This window comes from Rattus norvegicus, chromosome 20 (assembly GCF_021556685.1).
Source record: "Rattus norvegicus strain SHRSP/BbbUtx chromosome 20, alternate assembly SHRSP_T2T, whole genome shotgun sequence".
Classification (NCBI taxonomy): domain Eukaryota; kingdom Metazoa; phylum Chordata; class Mammalia; order Rodentia; family Muridae; genus Rattus; species Rattus norvegicus.
Window position 1 is genome coordinate 36937501 of NC_141553.1, and position 15000 is coordinate 36952500.

General features: G+C 42.6%; 1 non-coding gene across 1 annotated transcript; it reads right to left on the minus strand.

Moving 5' to 3' along the window:
* Positions 1-11847: 11847 nt before the first annotated feature.
* Positions 11848-11919, minus strand: Trnak-uuu (transfer RNA lysine (anticodon UUU)). Its single transcript has one exon. It is a non-coding gene; the product is annotated as a tRNA-Lys (tRNA).
* Between the last annotated feature and the right edge of the window lie 3081 nt (positions 11920-15000).

Sequence of the window (15000 nt, forward strand, 5' to 3'; positions counted from 1 at the left end):
GAGGCTGGACCGTCAGAAGCTCAAGGGCAGCCTGTGTTCCTTGAACCTTATCTCCATAAAATAAAACAAGGGGTGGGGACTGTAGATCCCTGGGACCCACAGAGTAGGAGAGGGAGAACTGACTGCTGTGTGCACACTCTAAAAAAGTAAATAAAAATCTAATTAAAGGCTGGGTGTGCCGGCCCACGCCTTTCATCCCAGCAGAGGCATGCAGATCTCAATGTAGAAGGTCAGCCTGGTCTACAGAGTGAATTCCAAGAAATCCAGGCTATACAGAAAAACTGTTTCAAAGACTAAAAGAAAAAAGAAACCTAATTAAAAACAAAACAGGGGGTTGGGGATTTAGCTCAGTGGTAGAGCGCTTGCCTAGCAAGTGCAAGGCCCTGGGTTCGGTCCCCAGCTCTGGAAAAAAAAAAAAAAGAGAACAATACAAAAACAAAACAACACTCCAAGGTTCTAACAATATATTACATGTGTGCAACACTGTCTGCATTTATTTAGAATAAAAATGACTAGCTTATCATTCATCTATTGTTCCGTGCATGTAGTACCCATTAAATACTCAATAAGTTTACTGGATGAATTAATGAGAGAGTGATTCATGTGGATGAGAACAGTCACTTGTTAAGAGGTAACTGAAGAGGAAAATGCTCACCAGTCAAATAATGGGAACCTCTGTGGACAAGAAAAAGGAGGAGGAGGAGGAGGAAGAGGAGGAAGAAGAGGAGGAGGAAGAGGAGGAGGAAGAGGAGGAGGGAGGAGGGGAGGAAAGGAGGAAAGGAGGGAAGGGAGGAAGGGAGGAAGGAAGGAAGGGAAGGTTAGGTTGTTGAGTGGGTGGTAATTGAGCTGTGGAGAAACCTGCAAATGAAGGTAGGGAGGTGGCCAAGAAGGAAAGATTGATGCAGCATCAAAGGGCCAGGAGTGGGCAACTCAAGGTAACAGACAGAGTCGGAGAGGAGCAGCGGTTTCTCTGTCTGGGCTTACAGCGCAGGAGAAGTGGACTTGGGAGGGTCCGTTCCCAGCTCAGACAGAGCAAGGGCTGGTAGAAGGTTGTTCTGCAGGCGTCTCACTTGGTTGTCTGGGGTTGCGATTAACAAGCTCGGTGGATCCAAACATTCCTGGGGAAATAGCGGCAGCCTACAGTAATTTGAAAGCCTGCCTTTAGGCTGTAATTTGAAACTGCGTTTCGGTGGTTTGAGACAGTCTGCAGCTGGCTGGGAAGGCAGACCCCAGAGAAAAACAGGAGCTGGTAGTAGGCGCGGAATCTGGCTGGTCTGGGTTAGACTTCAGAGATGCTCAATGATCTGACCCACCGTAATCACGAAGGGATCGCATCAGAGGTTTGGAGCATTTCTGAATCATCAGGACCCCGAAGGAGTCCCAGGAACAGCCCATCTAACAAGCAAATCAGTGACCACACTTAGAACACGTTGGTTTACATTTAGAGGATGCCCTTCTCAGGACTGAGAAGCCCTGCTTCAGTAGCTACTGGATAAGGCAAGCTACAGTGGCTAAGCTCAGCTGTGATCGATAGGCATATTCCTTCCAAGTGTTTGCACTTGAAAACTGTAGTGTTCTGAGGTGAAGGATAACTTTAATCCTCGGCTGTATTTTCATGTACCTATCAAGATATTATATTATTTCCCGACTAGCATTAAATTGTACCGCTTCGAGGAAATCGTGCAGGGAAGCTAATCACCAACAAAGAACATTCCCCTGTTATCAACAGGAGATTCCTTCCAGGGCCTGTGAGGGTGTGTGTGTGTGTGTGTGTGTGTGTGTGTGTGTGTGTGTGTGTGTGTGTGTGTATACATTCCTCATTTCGACTTCCTTCAGGATTTTGCTGTTCTTGAAGCGCAAATGGTTTTGCTTTAAAGTCAGCAATGTGGGAGTCACACAAAATTATTTAGTGAGGTATCCGGGCTCATTTTAAGATTTTACACACTCTTTCCAGACTTCAGGTCAGTTTGCCTAGGTGTCATTCACTACCTGCTTTTTAGAGATCAAGTGTGCAAGGTGATACATAAGAGAACACCTATCTTCAGAGACTCAGATCCTAGAATAGGAAACCAAGAGGTTACAAAAGTAACTGGGCCTTAGGGGTCGTGTCTATTACCCTAGTCGCTCTCTGTGGCTGGTCTCAGCTTAGTTTCTGGCCTATAGTGTGAGAACTATTCCTGTGCAGATCCTTTAGTGTTTGATGAAACGACATTCATACAGTTCATAGCACGTTGCCATTTAGTATTCAGTGAAAGCAGGACACCCTTATTAAATATTGTTTATTAAAGAGAGGCCTTTCCGAGAAGCCCTCATTTTTAATTTTATCTGTCTGTCTGTCTGTCTGTCTGTCTATCATCTCTCTATTTATTGTATGTTTGGGGAGGAGGGGATGCCATGGGTGTTGAGGTCAGAGAACAACCTTCAGGAACCAATTCTCCCCCACCAATGGAGTCTTGGGGATCGAACTCAGGTCCTTGGCTAATACATGTAAGAGAAGCAAATGCTCTTAACCACTGAGCCACCTCACTGTCCCCAAGATATCCTTATTGAAGGTATTCTCCTATTCATATTCTGTGGCAAGACTACAGAAGCATAGTGCTCTATTCACTGATAGTTTTAATGTCTGCTTTTTCTTTTAAAGCATTATATAGCTATACTAATTACTCTTTGTGTTGTGACAAATACTGGATAGAAGCATTTTAAGCAAGGAGAGGCTTAATTTGCCTCAGTGTCCATTGGACACAGTGGCGAGGGTACGCTAAAGTTTGTGGCAGCAGGAGCATGTGGTACAGGCCCATCGCTTCTGGATGTGTTGGGACACAGGGCTGGGCTAGAGCCTACCTTTAATAATCTACATCCATTTGCTGGGCTCTGTGTCTCAAAGGTTTTTGAACTTCCAAAAACACTGATCAACTGGGGACCAGTGTTCCAACCCAAGAGGGCAAAGAGCACATTTCTGCTTCCTCCCAGAACAGTAGCTAATGGTGGTCTAGCCCACATACAGAAGACATTCCTTAGTCTTCTATGTGGATATTAAAATCATACATTTTGAGAATTCTTTTTTCTTTTAGTAACTCAGCTATTTTAATGAGGAGAATTTATAATTTATGTAAGGGAGTTCACCTTTTGGATATAAAAGGCATTTATTTTTCTCTACCAGGAATAGAGTCTCTTGAGAGCTTGCTTGTTCTAGTATAGGGACATTGACCAGCCGTGTTTATTTAAAATACCTGGCAGACTCCCTTGAACTTCTCATCTTGAATAGACACAGGAGACATAACATACAAATGATTTGTTTTGAAACTCCGGCTCTCCACATCCATAAAACAAAGGTTCTGGATGAGAAAGCTCCCTAGTTCTTTTATTTATTTATTTTTATGAGACAGGTCCTTAATGGGCAGTCCGGGGTGGTGAGGAATCCACAGAGATCTTCCTGCCACTGTCTGCTTGCATACTGAGGCTGACGTTGTGCTGGGATTAATTTGTGGGCCACCGTGGCCCTTTGTTTCTTTTTGAGTCAGGGTCTCAGTTAGCCCACCCAGGCTGGCCAGGAACTGGCTGAGGCTGACCTTGGATTCTTGGTCCCCTTCCAGCTTTGAAGTGATAGGATTGTAGGCAGGCTTTATGTGCTACCACTCTGGTTTTGATTTTTGCTTTTTGGTCCAGGGTCTCCTGCATGCTAGCCTAGAATTTGACCAACATCCAAAGAGTGCTATGTGTAAAAGTCGTGCTGATTTCCACATGGCATCATTATGAATACGATGCATATTTAGATATTTCTGGGCCCAACAGAAGCCGGAAAACACTAAAGAATAGGCAGTTCATTAAGGATCCCCAAGGCTCTGTTTCTTAAAACAATACAACCTCGAACCATAGGTATGAGGTGCTTGGTGAGCTCCAAATGACCAAGTCACTCACTCCCTTGTAGGACATTCTGTGCTTCACAAAATGTGTCTCTGCAGAGCTTTAGAAACAATGGAACATCTCAACCACAGCCTCTTCCATTGCCTGGAGGCAAGACTAGGCCATGGATGGAACAGGGCCTCATTAAAAACTGATGCTGAGAGATGAACGAGTGACTTAAGCACGGGACAGCTTGGAAAACGTAAAGCCAACAGGCACTGGAGGAGAAGAGCTCGCACCTATTTCATCCTGATTTCATCATTCCCTGAAGGTCTTGTTAATTGGGTTGAGACCATTTTTAAATAAACAGCTTAATCTCACCCATGTATCAAGGATTTCCTCAGTGTTTAGGAAAGGGTAGGTAATTTGAGAATTTAACCAAAATAATTAGAACGAATATTTCAGTAGGTCAACAGGGCTGTTTTAAATCCTTCCTAAACATAAACATTACCCCACATACGGTGATGGAAATAAATAAAATATAGGGGACTGGGAATATGGCTCAGTGGCTGAGAGTATTTTCTCTGAAAGTAAGAGGTCCTGAGTTTGAATCCCCAACCCCCATTCCAGAAAAACTGGCCATGGTTGCCCATGACTGCTAAAGGAGGGGTTCAGATCCTAAGAGCTAGTTATCCAGCCAGCCTACCCAAAAAGGCACATTTCTTATTTGGTAGGAGACCTTGTCTCAAATATTACACAGCAGAGCAGCATGCACGCACACACATGCACCTGATTGCTACCGCATGAGTGTAAAAATCATAGGACAAGCAAAGGTTTTCTCCTTTCTCTGCGTGTGTCCCAGGGATCAAACCCATGCCATCAGCCTTGGCTGCAAGAACCTTTACCCACTAAGCCATCTCGCAGGCCTGCAATAGGCATATCAGTGAGACAAATAGTTTGGATCCCGAAGACACCACGTGTGACTGAGGCAACACCGAGAATCTCTTCCTTTGGTTTATGTTCCTTTTTTTCCTGGATCCCATTCAATGGAAATTTATTGACTAGATAAATCTGCTTCTAAAACTGTAGGTAAGAGGAAAAAAAAGAGAGAGATAATGTAAAAATTAAAACGTCATTAATCTGGTTTTAAGAGCAAAAGGAAACGGATACTTGGCTGAAGATTAAGAAGAAGTCAGTGGAGAAATTTTCAACAGTTACAAATTTAGCCAGAAGTCCTGGCTGGATGAGGGCTGTAAACAAGTTGTACTTTTAAGTTCTCCAAATTCTGTCACATTCATTAATTATATTTTACAATTAAGTCGGTGCCAAAGCCACGCCCTAGAAAGGGTTTTCTAGGCCTTTGCCCCCTTTTCTCTTCTTCTTTCTCATGATTTACGTTTTTGTACCTTTTGAGGTTTCTGTCTTCTGTCTCCTTTCCCTATCTCTCCTGTTCAGCTCACAGCTCAAATGAATGGAAGCACGTTACTCCACCACATTTAACTTAATGCATCACGAAAAAAAAATCTAATCAAACATTTTTGGGCTGAGTTGGGAGGTCTGCCAGAAGTTTCATTTCTGTAGCAACTTCCAGGCCAGCCAGAGATACACAGCGCAAGACCTTGTCCCTAAAATCAATTATAAATACCTCGAATAAACAAAAAGGACCACTTTCAGCACAATAAGCACAGGCTCAATGATGGAAGGAAACTGTGGCCGTTGTTTCCCATCCTCCTCCTCTTCTTTTTCCTACCTCTTCCCGCTGCCACCTTTAGTCATCCGAGCTCTAGTCCTTGCTCCACCTCCCCGCACCCCCACACCCCAGATTGGTGCACCTCTTTAAATAGCTTTCAACTTCCCTGCAAGTCAGAAAAGTTGAAAATGTTTTTAGCTCCTCCTAAGTGGCAGAACACTTTGTTAAGGATCCTTTTTATGTGTCTCTGGGCACGTTTCAGGTCCAAGGTTCATATACATTCTGTCGATGGGCTTTAGATTGGGATTAAAACATTAATCCCAATTAAAAAAAATAACTGTAGAAAATATATAGTTCCTGATGATTTGACTGAAGAAGTCTGAGATAAGGAACACTCACTCCGGCAATAGAACTGTGCATTGTTATTTAATAGAAGGTGAAAGATCAGGACCATAGCATGTAAGATTTGGTTCTACTTGAATGTGGTTGTGTGTGTGTATGCACATGTGAGAGCTGGTCACTGAATCCTCTACAGAGATGGTGTTACAGGCATGTGCAGGGGGGGTTTCCTCCTTTCCTCCCTTCCTCCCTCTTCCCCTTCCCCTCCTCCTTTCTCCTTCCTTCCCTCTCCTTTCTCCTCCTTTTGGTTGAGACAAGGCCTCACTATGTAGCTTGGAACTCACTGTGTAGACCAGATTGACTTCAAACTTGAAGAGATCTATCTGTCCTTCTTGACCTCCTGAGTGCTGAGAGTAGAGACATGGACCACCACACATGATAAGATAAACCTTTTCTTTCTAACACAGACTCCTATAGTCCAGGTAAGTGAGCCTCAATTTTGCTAGGTAGCCAAAGATACACTTGAAGTCCGGATCCTCAAACCACTATGTTCCAAGTGCTGCCATTCCGGGCATGTGACATCTTGCTGAGCTCAAAACCTTGAAGGTAAGTTTTCCTGAGGTAGTTGACTGCTGAGTACATAAATAATCTAAATAGGTTGATGATATGCTTTGTTGAGAAATTTCATATCTCTGAAGACCTGAAGCTAATTTAAAATTTAGATGCTCTGACACCAAGAAGTAAGAAAGAAAACATTGCCTTATTCACAGACCAGGGTAGTTCACCTCATATGGATAATTGTGGATACAATTATGTCAGGAGACATTTTTTTTTTGATTGTGACAGAGTCTAGATATATTGCCTAAGTGGGCCTCAAACCTTGGCTCTCTCATTTCAGCTTCTGGAGCAGCTCGGAGTACAGAGAGCATAGCCAAGCTTGGCTATGACATAATAGCTTTTCATGAACACCCATCCTCCTCCTCTTCTTTTTCCTACCTCTTCTGGTAAATGGCCATTTTGAGGATGTACTTGCTTAGGGATAATTAATGTATAAATTATTAATAGCTGTACATACTGTAAAAATGAAAATGCCTCACGCATGCTAGAATATGCCTTTAATCCCAGCACCTGGAAAAGCAGAGGCAGGTGGATCCCCGAGAATGTGAGACCAGCCTGACCTATGCAGTGAATTTTAGGCTAGCGAATGCTATATAGTGAGACTCCGTCTCAAAAAGTCAAAATAAACCAGGTGGTGGTGCCACACACCTTTAATCTCAGCACTTAAGAGGCAGAGGCAGGCTGATTTCTAAGTTGGAGACCAGCCTGATAGACAGGATGAGTCCTGGCAGAGCCAGGGTTTCCCAGAGAATGCCTGTTTTGAAAAACCAACTAACCAACCAACCAACCAACCAACCAACCAACCAATAATTCAAAATAAAATAAAAAAATAACGGGCTGGTATAGAACTTTAATAATAAAATGATTGTTACTAACCATTAACCAAATCCTCAATACTTAAGATTGCTTACAACTTAACAAAGACTTTAAGACATACTTTAACAATAGGTGGAAACATTAATGTTAATATGTTCACTTTGACTTTGATATTTCATGAAGCTTCTGAAAAGTGTTCCTCACCCTTTTGTATTTGATTTCACAGTGTTTCACCTGATTCTCCTTTAGGAGCTGACAATCCAGAATGATGGAACGGACTATATGACATGAAAGGTCCTGCCTGGAGACCATTCCTCAAACTATAGCTGAATGTTGACCTGTGCAGCAAACTCACAAGTTTGCTTTCTCTGCCCCCGAGAGCTGCACTACCAACTTGGGCCTGACGACAACAGAGTCTGGTGGATTTTAGGGCAGAGGAGAAGGTGAGGGAGGCACTTGGTTTTCTTCAAAGCTTAAAAAGATGTAACAGAGTGAAAAAATGTGTTCTGAGTTCGATGTGTTTCCTCTATGAACTCTATTTAAATCCCCTGGTTTGAACAAGCTGAAGAGTCAGTTTATCTAACGGATGAAGTCTCAGGACAGGATGTCATTCTAACCGATGCTCCTTTTGTTGACATTTCAGACAAACTCTGGACTTTTTTACGTAAATACAATCGTCACCATATTTTTAACTTAGCTGATAAAGTTATGGCTAGGGACGGAAGGGCTTGCTGGCCATGTGGTTCCAAGCTGAGGCTGTGTGCCCAGACGTTTGTCTTTTTAAACTTTCATGATGATCTTGTTTTGGAGAAATAAGACAGACTTTTCGAGAACTGAGAATGAAGGATACACAAAGCACAGGAGGTGGTGACAGAGCCGGGACCCGGAACAGTTTAAAAACAACCATATCTTAAAAAAGAAAAGTGCGGAAGGACCTACGTGCTTACCAGAAAAGCTGTCTCACTGGCCTTGTTCGCTGGGCTAATTTTTAGATATTTGTTACACAAATATTCTACCAATGGAGATATACCTCAGTCCTGTTTTTTTTGGGTTGTTTTGTTTGAGACCAGTACTGTGTAGCTCGGGCTACAATCTTACCTCCTGATTTAGCTTTCTAACAGCTAGGATTTCATGTCCTATAATACTCATCTTGAGGGGAGAGAGAAGGAAGGAGAGGGACAGGGAGAGAGAGGAAGGAGGGAGGAAAGGAAAGAGAGAGGGGGAGGAAGAAAAGAGGGGTGAGGAGATTTGAGAACAGAGAGAACTTGGAGTGTACAGCCCCTTCTCGCTCAGCAGTCAGTCAGATTCCCGTCACTTACCTTGAATCTGTGTGTTTATTGTTTTTGCATATTTCAGATGTTACGAAGGCCATCCGACAAATCAACTCTCTTTTATTTTTTCTCTTAAGATTTCTGCTTTAGAAATAATTAAGAGCTTTTGATATACCAAATGGAGATATACTCAGTGTTGGCCAGCACACACCCTAATTCAGAATGTGTGGTGGCCGAGGACGTCAGTGAGGTCACTCTGGAGACAAGAGCCGTGGGTCCGTAGTCCTGTGCAGTCAGGTGCGAGGTCTCCAGTGTCTGCTTTCCTTACCCACCCTACTTCTTCCTGCTTAAAGAAAATGAGTCATTTACTAGGCCTGGGGATGGAGTTTTGTGGTAGAGTTCTGCCTAATGTATGAAGCCATTGGTTTGGTTCAAGACCAGCTTTACCACTCCTACTCCCACTCCACCCCCATACAAAGGTCTCTGCGTCTACTTCTGGGAAGACATCTGGAGTTCCCAACAGGAAGCTACAAAAGTTCACCAAGATAATTCAGTAACTATAGTTACTTATACACCAGAAACTTTGTCAGTGAATCCTGTTTCGAAGCAAAGCCCTAGACTAGAATTAAGATAGGCTCTGCACATAGAGAGATGTAGAATCACTGACCTGAAATTTAAAAGAAATAAAATAAAGGAAAGGAAAACAAACCTTTGTTTGCTTGCTTTTTAAATTTCTCTTTAAGTATACTGTATCACATAAAAAACCTTGTAAATTATACTATACACCAAAAGACTGTACAACTCAGTAAACTTCCTTCTCTCCTTTCTCTCCCTTGTCCCTTTCTTTCCTTCTTTCCTTCTTTCTTTCTTCCTTTCTTTCTTTCTTGGTTTTTCTAGACAGGATTTTCTTGTGTAGCCCTGGCTATCCTAGAACTGGCTCTGTAGACCCAGGCAGGCTTTGAACTCAGAGATCTGCCTGCTTCAGTCTGATAAGTGCTTGGATTAAAGGTGTGCATCATCACTGCCTTGCTCTCTGAACTTCTACACTGCTAGAATATTCTCTTGGAATGGAAACTTTGGAGCCTGATCTCATGAAGCCCAGGTTGGCCTCTTCGAGCTTTTTTTTTTTCTTTTTCTTTTTTTCGGAGCTGGGGACCGAACCCAGGGCCTTGCGCTTCCTAGGCAAGCGCTCTACCACTGAGCTAAATCCCCAACCCCCTCTTTGAGCGTTTGCTCCTCCTCCTTCTAGCTCTCACATGCCAGGGTTTCAGGTCTATCACCCTACCCAGTCTTATATGTTACTGGGACTGAATCCAGAGTGTTGAATACCCTATCAACTGAGCGGTAACTCTAACCTCCTTTGTGCTTCTGTCTCTCTGTCTCTGACCGTCTCTCTCTTTTTGCTGTGGGACTAAATACTTGCTAGAGACATAAGTCCTTTCCCATAGAGTTAAATAAATCCTCACCATCTTTAAAATTTTTAAGGATTTGTTGTTGCTGTTGTTAGGGTCTCTGATTTGGTCAGTGTTCTGTTGCTGGGAAGAGACACCATGACTTCAGCAAATCTTATAAACAAAAACATTTAATTGGGCTGACTTAAAGTTTCAGAGGTTTCGTCCATTGTCGTCATGGTGGGGAGCATCACGGTGGCATTCAGCAGATATGGTGCTGGAGAAGAAGCTCAGAGTTCTATATATGGACCATCAGGCAGCAAGAAGAAGGAGCCACTGGACCTCAAAGCCCACATTTAGTGACATCCTTTTTCCTATAAGATCACACTTCTAATCCTTTCAAATAGTGCTGTAGCCTGCTAACCAAGCATTCAAATCTATGAGCCTATAGGGACCATTCTTATTCAAATCACTGAAAAGGCTCATGAGTGTGCACGTGTGTATGCATATTTGCACGTGTGTCAGCACACGTGTTTGCTGGCATGTTTATATGTATGTATGCTCATGTGTATGTGTATGTGTATGCCTGAAACTGATTTTGGCAGTCTTCCTTGATCATTACCATTCCTGAGGCAGTCTGTCACTTAAACCAGAGATCACCATTTGGACTGGCATTTTTAGCTTGCTTGCTCTGGGGATCTCCTGTGTCTACCTTTAGAATACTGGATTTATCAGTGGACTGCCATTCCCACCTGCCATTGCATGTGGGCTAGAGATCCAGGCTCCTATCCTCATGTGGTGTGTACTTTACTTGGTGGATACCTGGCCCGTACTATTATTGTTTTCAGACAGGGTCTCATGTAGTCGAAGAGTGGTTTTATTAAGCTTTCTCCTCACACCACCCCCTCACTTGATCTAATTCTGCTTTTGAGAAGTTGTCTGAGGCTGGTCTTGACCTCACAGACCATCTTTGTACCTCTACCTCTGGAATGCTGGGATTGCAGCTGTGTACCACCACGCTGACTTTCCTATACCATTTTTATTTGATCTTATCAATCCCCCTCCTTTAGTGCCCCAACTCCAAGTCCCCCTTTTACTGGCTTTAAAATATACTTTAGAGCATTTTATAGGTTGAGAAAACAAAGTTTAGTCTGAATGAGGTCATTTTAGAGATTCAGTTTTATTTTATTTTAAATCCTGTTGTATGCCTAGGAATGCACCACTTTGTATTCTTGAAAATAGGATCTTACAACATCCCTCCGGGACTGGTTCCTGCAAGCTTGACTAGGGGTTTCAAGGAAAGGAAGAAAGGACAGACACATGTACAAGAAGGTACTTACATCATTTACCTGAAGTCTCATGGCGTTTATTAGGCATAGCACGGGGCAGGGGCTAGCTAGTCTCGGTAAGATGAGAAGTTTCTATAGATGAGCAGTCTCAGGCTGTAAACATCCAAGAGGAGGAGGAAGCTGAAGTTGCTAGCATTTACACTCCGTCAATCATCTATTGGCCTGTACTCTTGGAGCCCCAAGGGAAAGTCTGCTACCTTTTTGAGCCTGATTCACATGGAGAAATAGTTTAGCCATGACTCTAAAGCCTTGGAATCCTTGGCATGGCTCTGCCCGTGTCAGCAATACGTATTCACTTCCTCAAGACTTTCTTCATTCTCTACAGCAGTAGTGTTCAGCCTTCCTAATGCTGTGACCTTTTAATGCTGTTCCTCATATTATGGTGACCCCCAACAGTCACTTCATAGTGGTAATTTTGCTACTGTTGTGGATCATAAATGTAAATCTCTGTGTTTTCTAATGTTCTTATATTTTTGGTTGTGAGCCTAATCTTTAATGACTGAGCCATCTCTCCAGCCCCAAAACACTGATGCCTGAACAGGGACTTGAACCCTGGACCCTCAGATTAAAAGTCTGACGCTCTACTGACTAAACTATCCGGCTCTTTCTAATATTCTTTTGTTTGTTAGATATATTTCTTTACTTACATTTCAAACGTTATTCCCCTTCCTGGTTTCCTGTCCATACGCCCCCATTTCCTCCCCTCCCCCTCCCCCATACGGGTATTCCCTTATATATCCCCTTTATTGCCCCCCCCCATATTCCCCTCTAATATTCTTAAGCAACCCCCTGTGAAAGGGTTGTTTGACCCCACCAAAGGGGTTGAGACCCACAGGTTGAGAAAACATTGCCCTGCAGGGACTCACAGTCTAGTCTGACTTCAAATTCCTTCTGTGGCTGAAGATAACCCAGAACTCCTGCTTGTTCTGCCTCAGTCTTTCTCAAATACTAGGATTAGGACTTTACACAAACACATACACTAGTCCTGTTTTCATCTTTAAAGCGCTATGTATTTATAGCTGTGCTGTAAACATAGTAAATTTATGATGACTCCCAGGGGTTAAGCCTGAATTCTCTTCCTTTTAAGATACCTCGTTCTCAATGCATTTGCTGTTTTGCAGGGCAGGCTTAGCACCTATCTCTGTTTTGTAGATTTGTTGACCTCCCATCCTTCCCGTCACATGGTCTAAGTTGACGTAGACTGGGGATAAATGTTACAAAGCTGGTTTGGAAAGGGAGGGAGGCAGTCAAATGAATCCAGGCCAGGTAGACATTTATTCTTCTTATATCTGTAGTCAGGTATATCTGGTACTAAAGTGACAGAAGTATAAAACTATATATCAAAGACTATATAGGTTCAATAAAGCATATTAAAAAGTATCTGGGGTTGAGGGGAGAACAGAAGTCAGAGGCTAAGGGGCATATCAGAGTGTATTGAAAGTCTTAGTTTGGCCACTTGAAATGTTATCCTGAAACTATCAGATTCAGTATTAACATTTGAAGAAAAGTCAGTGATCTTATACTATCCTGGAAAAACATGTTCTGAGCAGGAAATAGTGTTTCTTTTAAAAGTTGTGCTTAGTCCACACCAAAGCATGTACAAGTGATAAAAGGAGATTGTAGTCCCTTGGTAAATCTTTATTATTTATTTTTGGAATCAAATTCTGACCACCTAGGCCATGCTGGCCTTGAATTTATAGTCTGTGTAAATCTTTTGAAATAGTGTTCATCCTTTCTGTAAATTTGAACATAATGTTCACATACATCCTTACAGAGAATTAGGCACACTGAAGCCAGCAATGTGTCAGAACCATAAATGTGGTTCAGTTGCTTTGGGAAGAGATATAGGAAGGCATTGACTCACAGGGCTTTGCCTGGAGCGTTGTGCCCCCAGATTACAGAAGGTCAAGACTTTGAGGTGTCTTCTGCTTCTTTTCTGTTACTTCTACAGCAAACACCCATGGGCTATGTCAGGACAGTTGTCTCCCTGACACCTTGGAGAGGCAGAGCATCCCAAGTGCTCAAAGTGCTGAGTGCAGATGTGCTCAGACTTTCCCCTGAGCCATGGCAGATTGAGTTATTTTTTTTAAACTTCACATGACAAGGGATAGGGATGGTACTCTTTCTTGACTCATCGTTTGAACATTACCAAAGCCGAAACCCCAGATTACAACCTTATTTACCACAAGTTCAAGCATGGTAAATAAAATGTGCGGAGGCAAGGACAGAGAAACCACAGACGCAGCTCTGGCTTATGATGGCCTAGATTTCCCTTAAGTATATTAACCATTGCCTGGTGAAAGTCAGCAGAATTGAAGGGATGAGCCACAAAATTGCTGTTTGAGCTCTTGTCATGGCAAGACGAAGGCAATGGGGGAATGGAAATATATGTTAATCATTAATTTGGCTGTAGATTTTGTTTCATCCACTCTTCAGCAAGTTGAGATTCTTCAAGTACAAGCTCACTTCTTTTCTTCATCATATGAGTAATTCATTGCTTTGATTCATTTTTATGGGTTTAAAAATTACATTTCTACTTTCTCTCTAGAAGTTACTTGGGAAGGGAATCATGCCTTTTTGTTGTTATTACATTTCCAATATCTGGTCTTTAATTTGGGAAGCTCAATACAAGATTAAAATGTGAGGACTGGATTGATTAGTTTTCTCACTTTTGTGACAAAAGTCTTGACCAAGGTGACTTAAAGGAGGAGGGGCAAATTTGGCTCACAGTTCAAGGAGAAACAATCAATGATGGTAGAGAAGTGGTAGCCGTGATAGCCGTAGGAGTTTGAGGTAGCAGGTTATATAACAGACAGAGACCAGTGATATTTCTTTCTCTTATTCAGTTTGGAACTTCAGCTGCAGGGATCGTGCCTCTTCCCTTTAGGGTAAATTTTCTCACCTCAGTCTACGTAGTCTAGAAACTCTACACTAGATATACCTGCAGGTTTGCCTGTGTGGTGATTTGAATATGTTTGGCCCAGCAAGTGGCCCTATTAGGAGGTGTGGTCATGTTGGAGGAAGTGTGTGGGGGGCGGACTTTGAGACCCTCCTCTTAGATGCCTAGAAGGCAGTCGTCTCCTGACTGCCTTCAGATCAAGATGTAGAACTCAGCTCCTTCTCCAGTACCAAGTCTGTCTGGATGATGCTATGCTTCCTACCATGAGGATAATGAATTCCACTTCTCAACCTGCAAGCCAGCCCCAGTTAAATGTTGTCCCTAAGAAGAGTTACCTTGGTCATGAACTCTCTTCCCCGCAATGGAAACCCTAAGGCAGTCTCCTAGTTGATTCTACATCCTTTTGAATTGACAAGCAATAGGACTCATCACAGACACTCTTGCCCCAAGATGATTAGGTAATTAAAAAAAAAAAAGGATACACATTAAAGCAGTTTCAGGGTCTCTTTGAAACAAGGCTCTATATACTACTCTAACAGATTGCAAGCTCATAAATCAGATAGTGTTGGCATATAATAATCACTCAGTAATTGTCTATTATTGACTTACTAACATGTATTTTAAGGAAATACATCATGCCCTGAACACTATAAATATTTGTGAATGATAGTAATTCTGTGCTATCAGTTGATCTTTCAATAATCAGTATCAAAATTTCCTACATTTAGTTCTTTATGCCCCCTCCACCACCAGATCTCTGATCTGTGTGTCTCGAAACCTATTC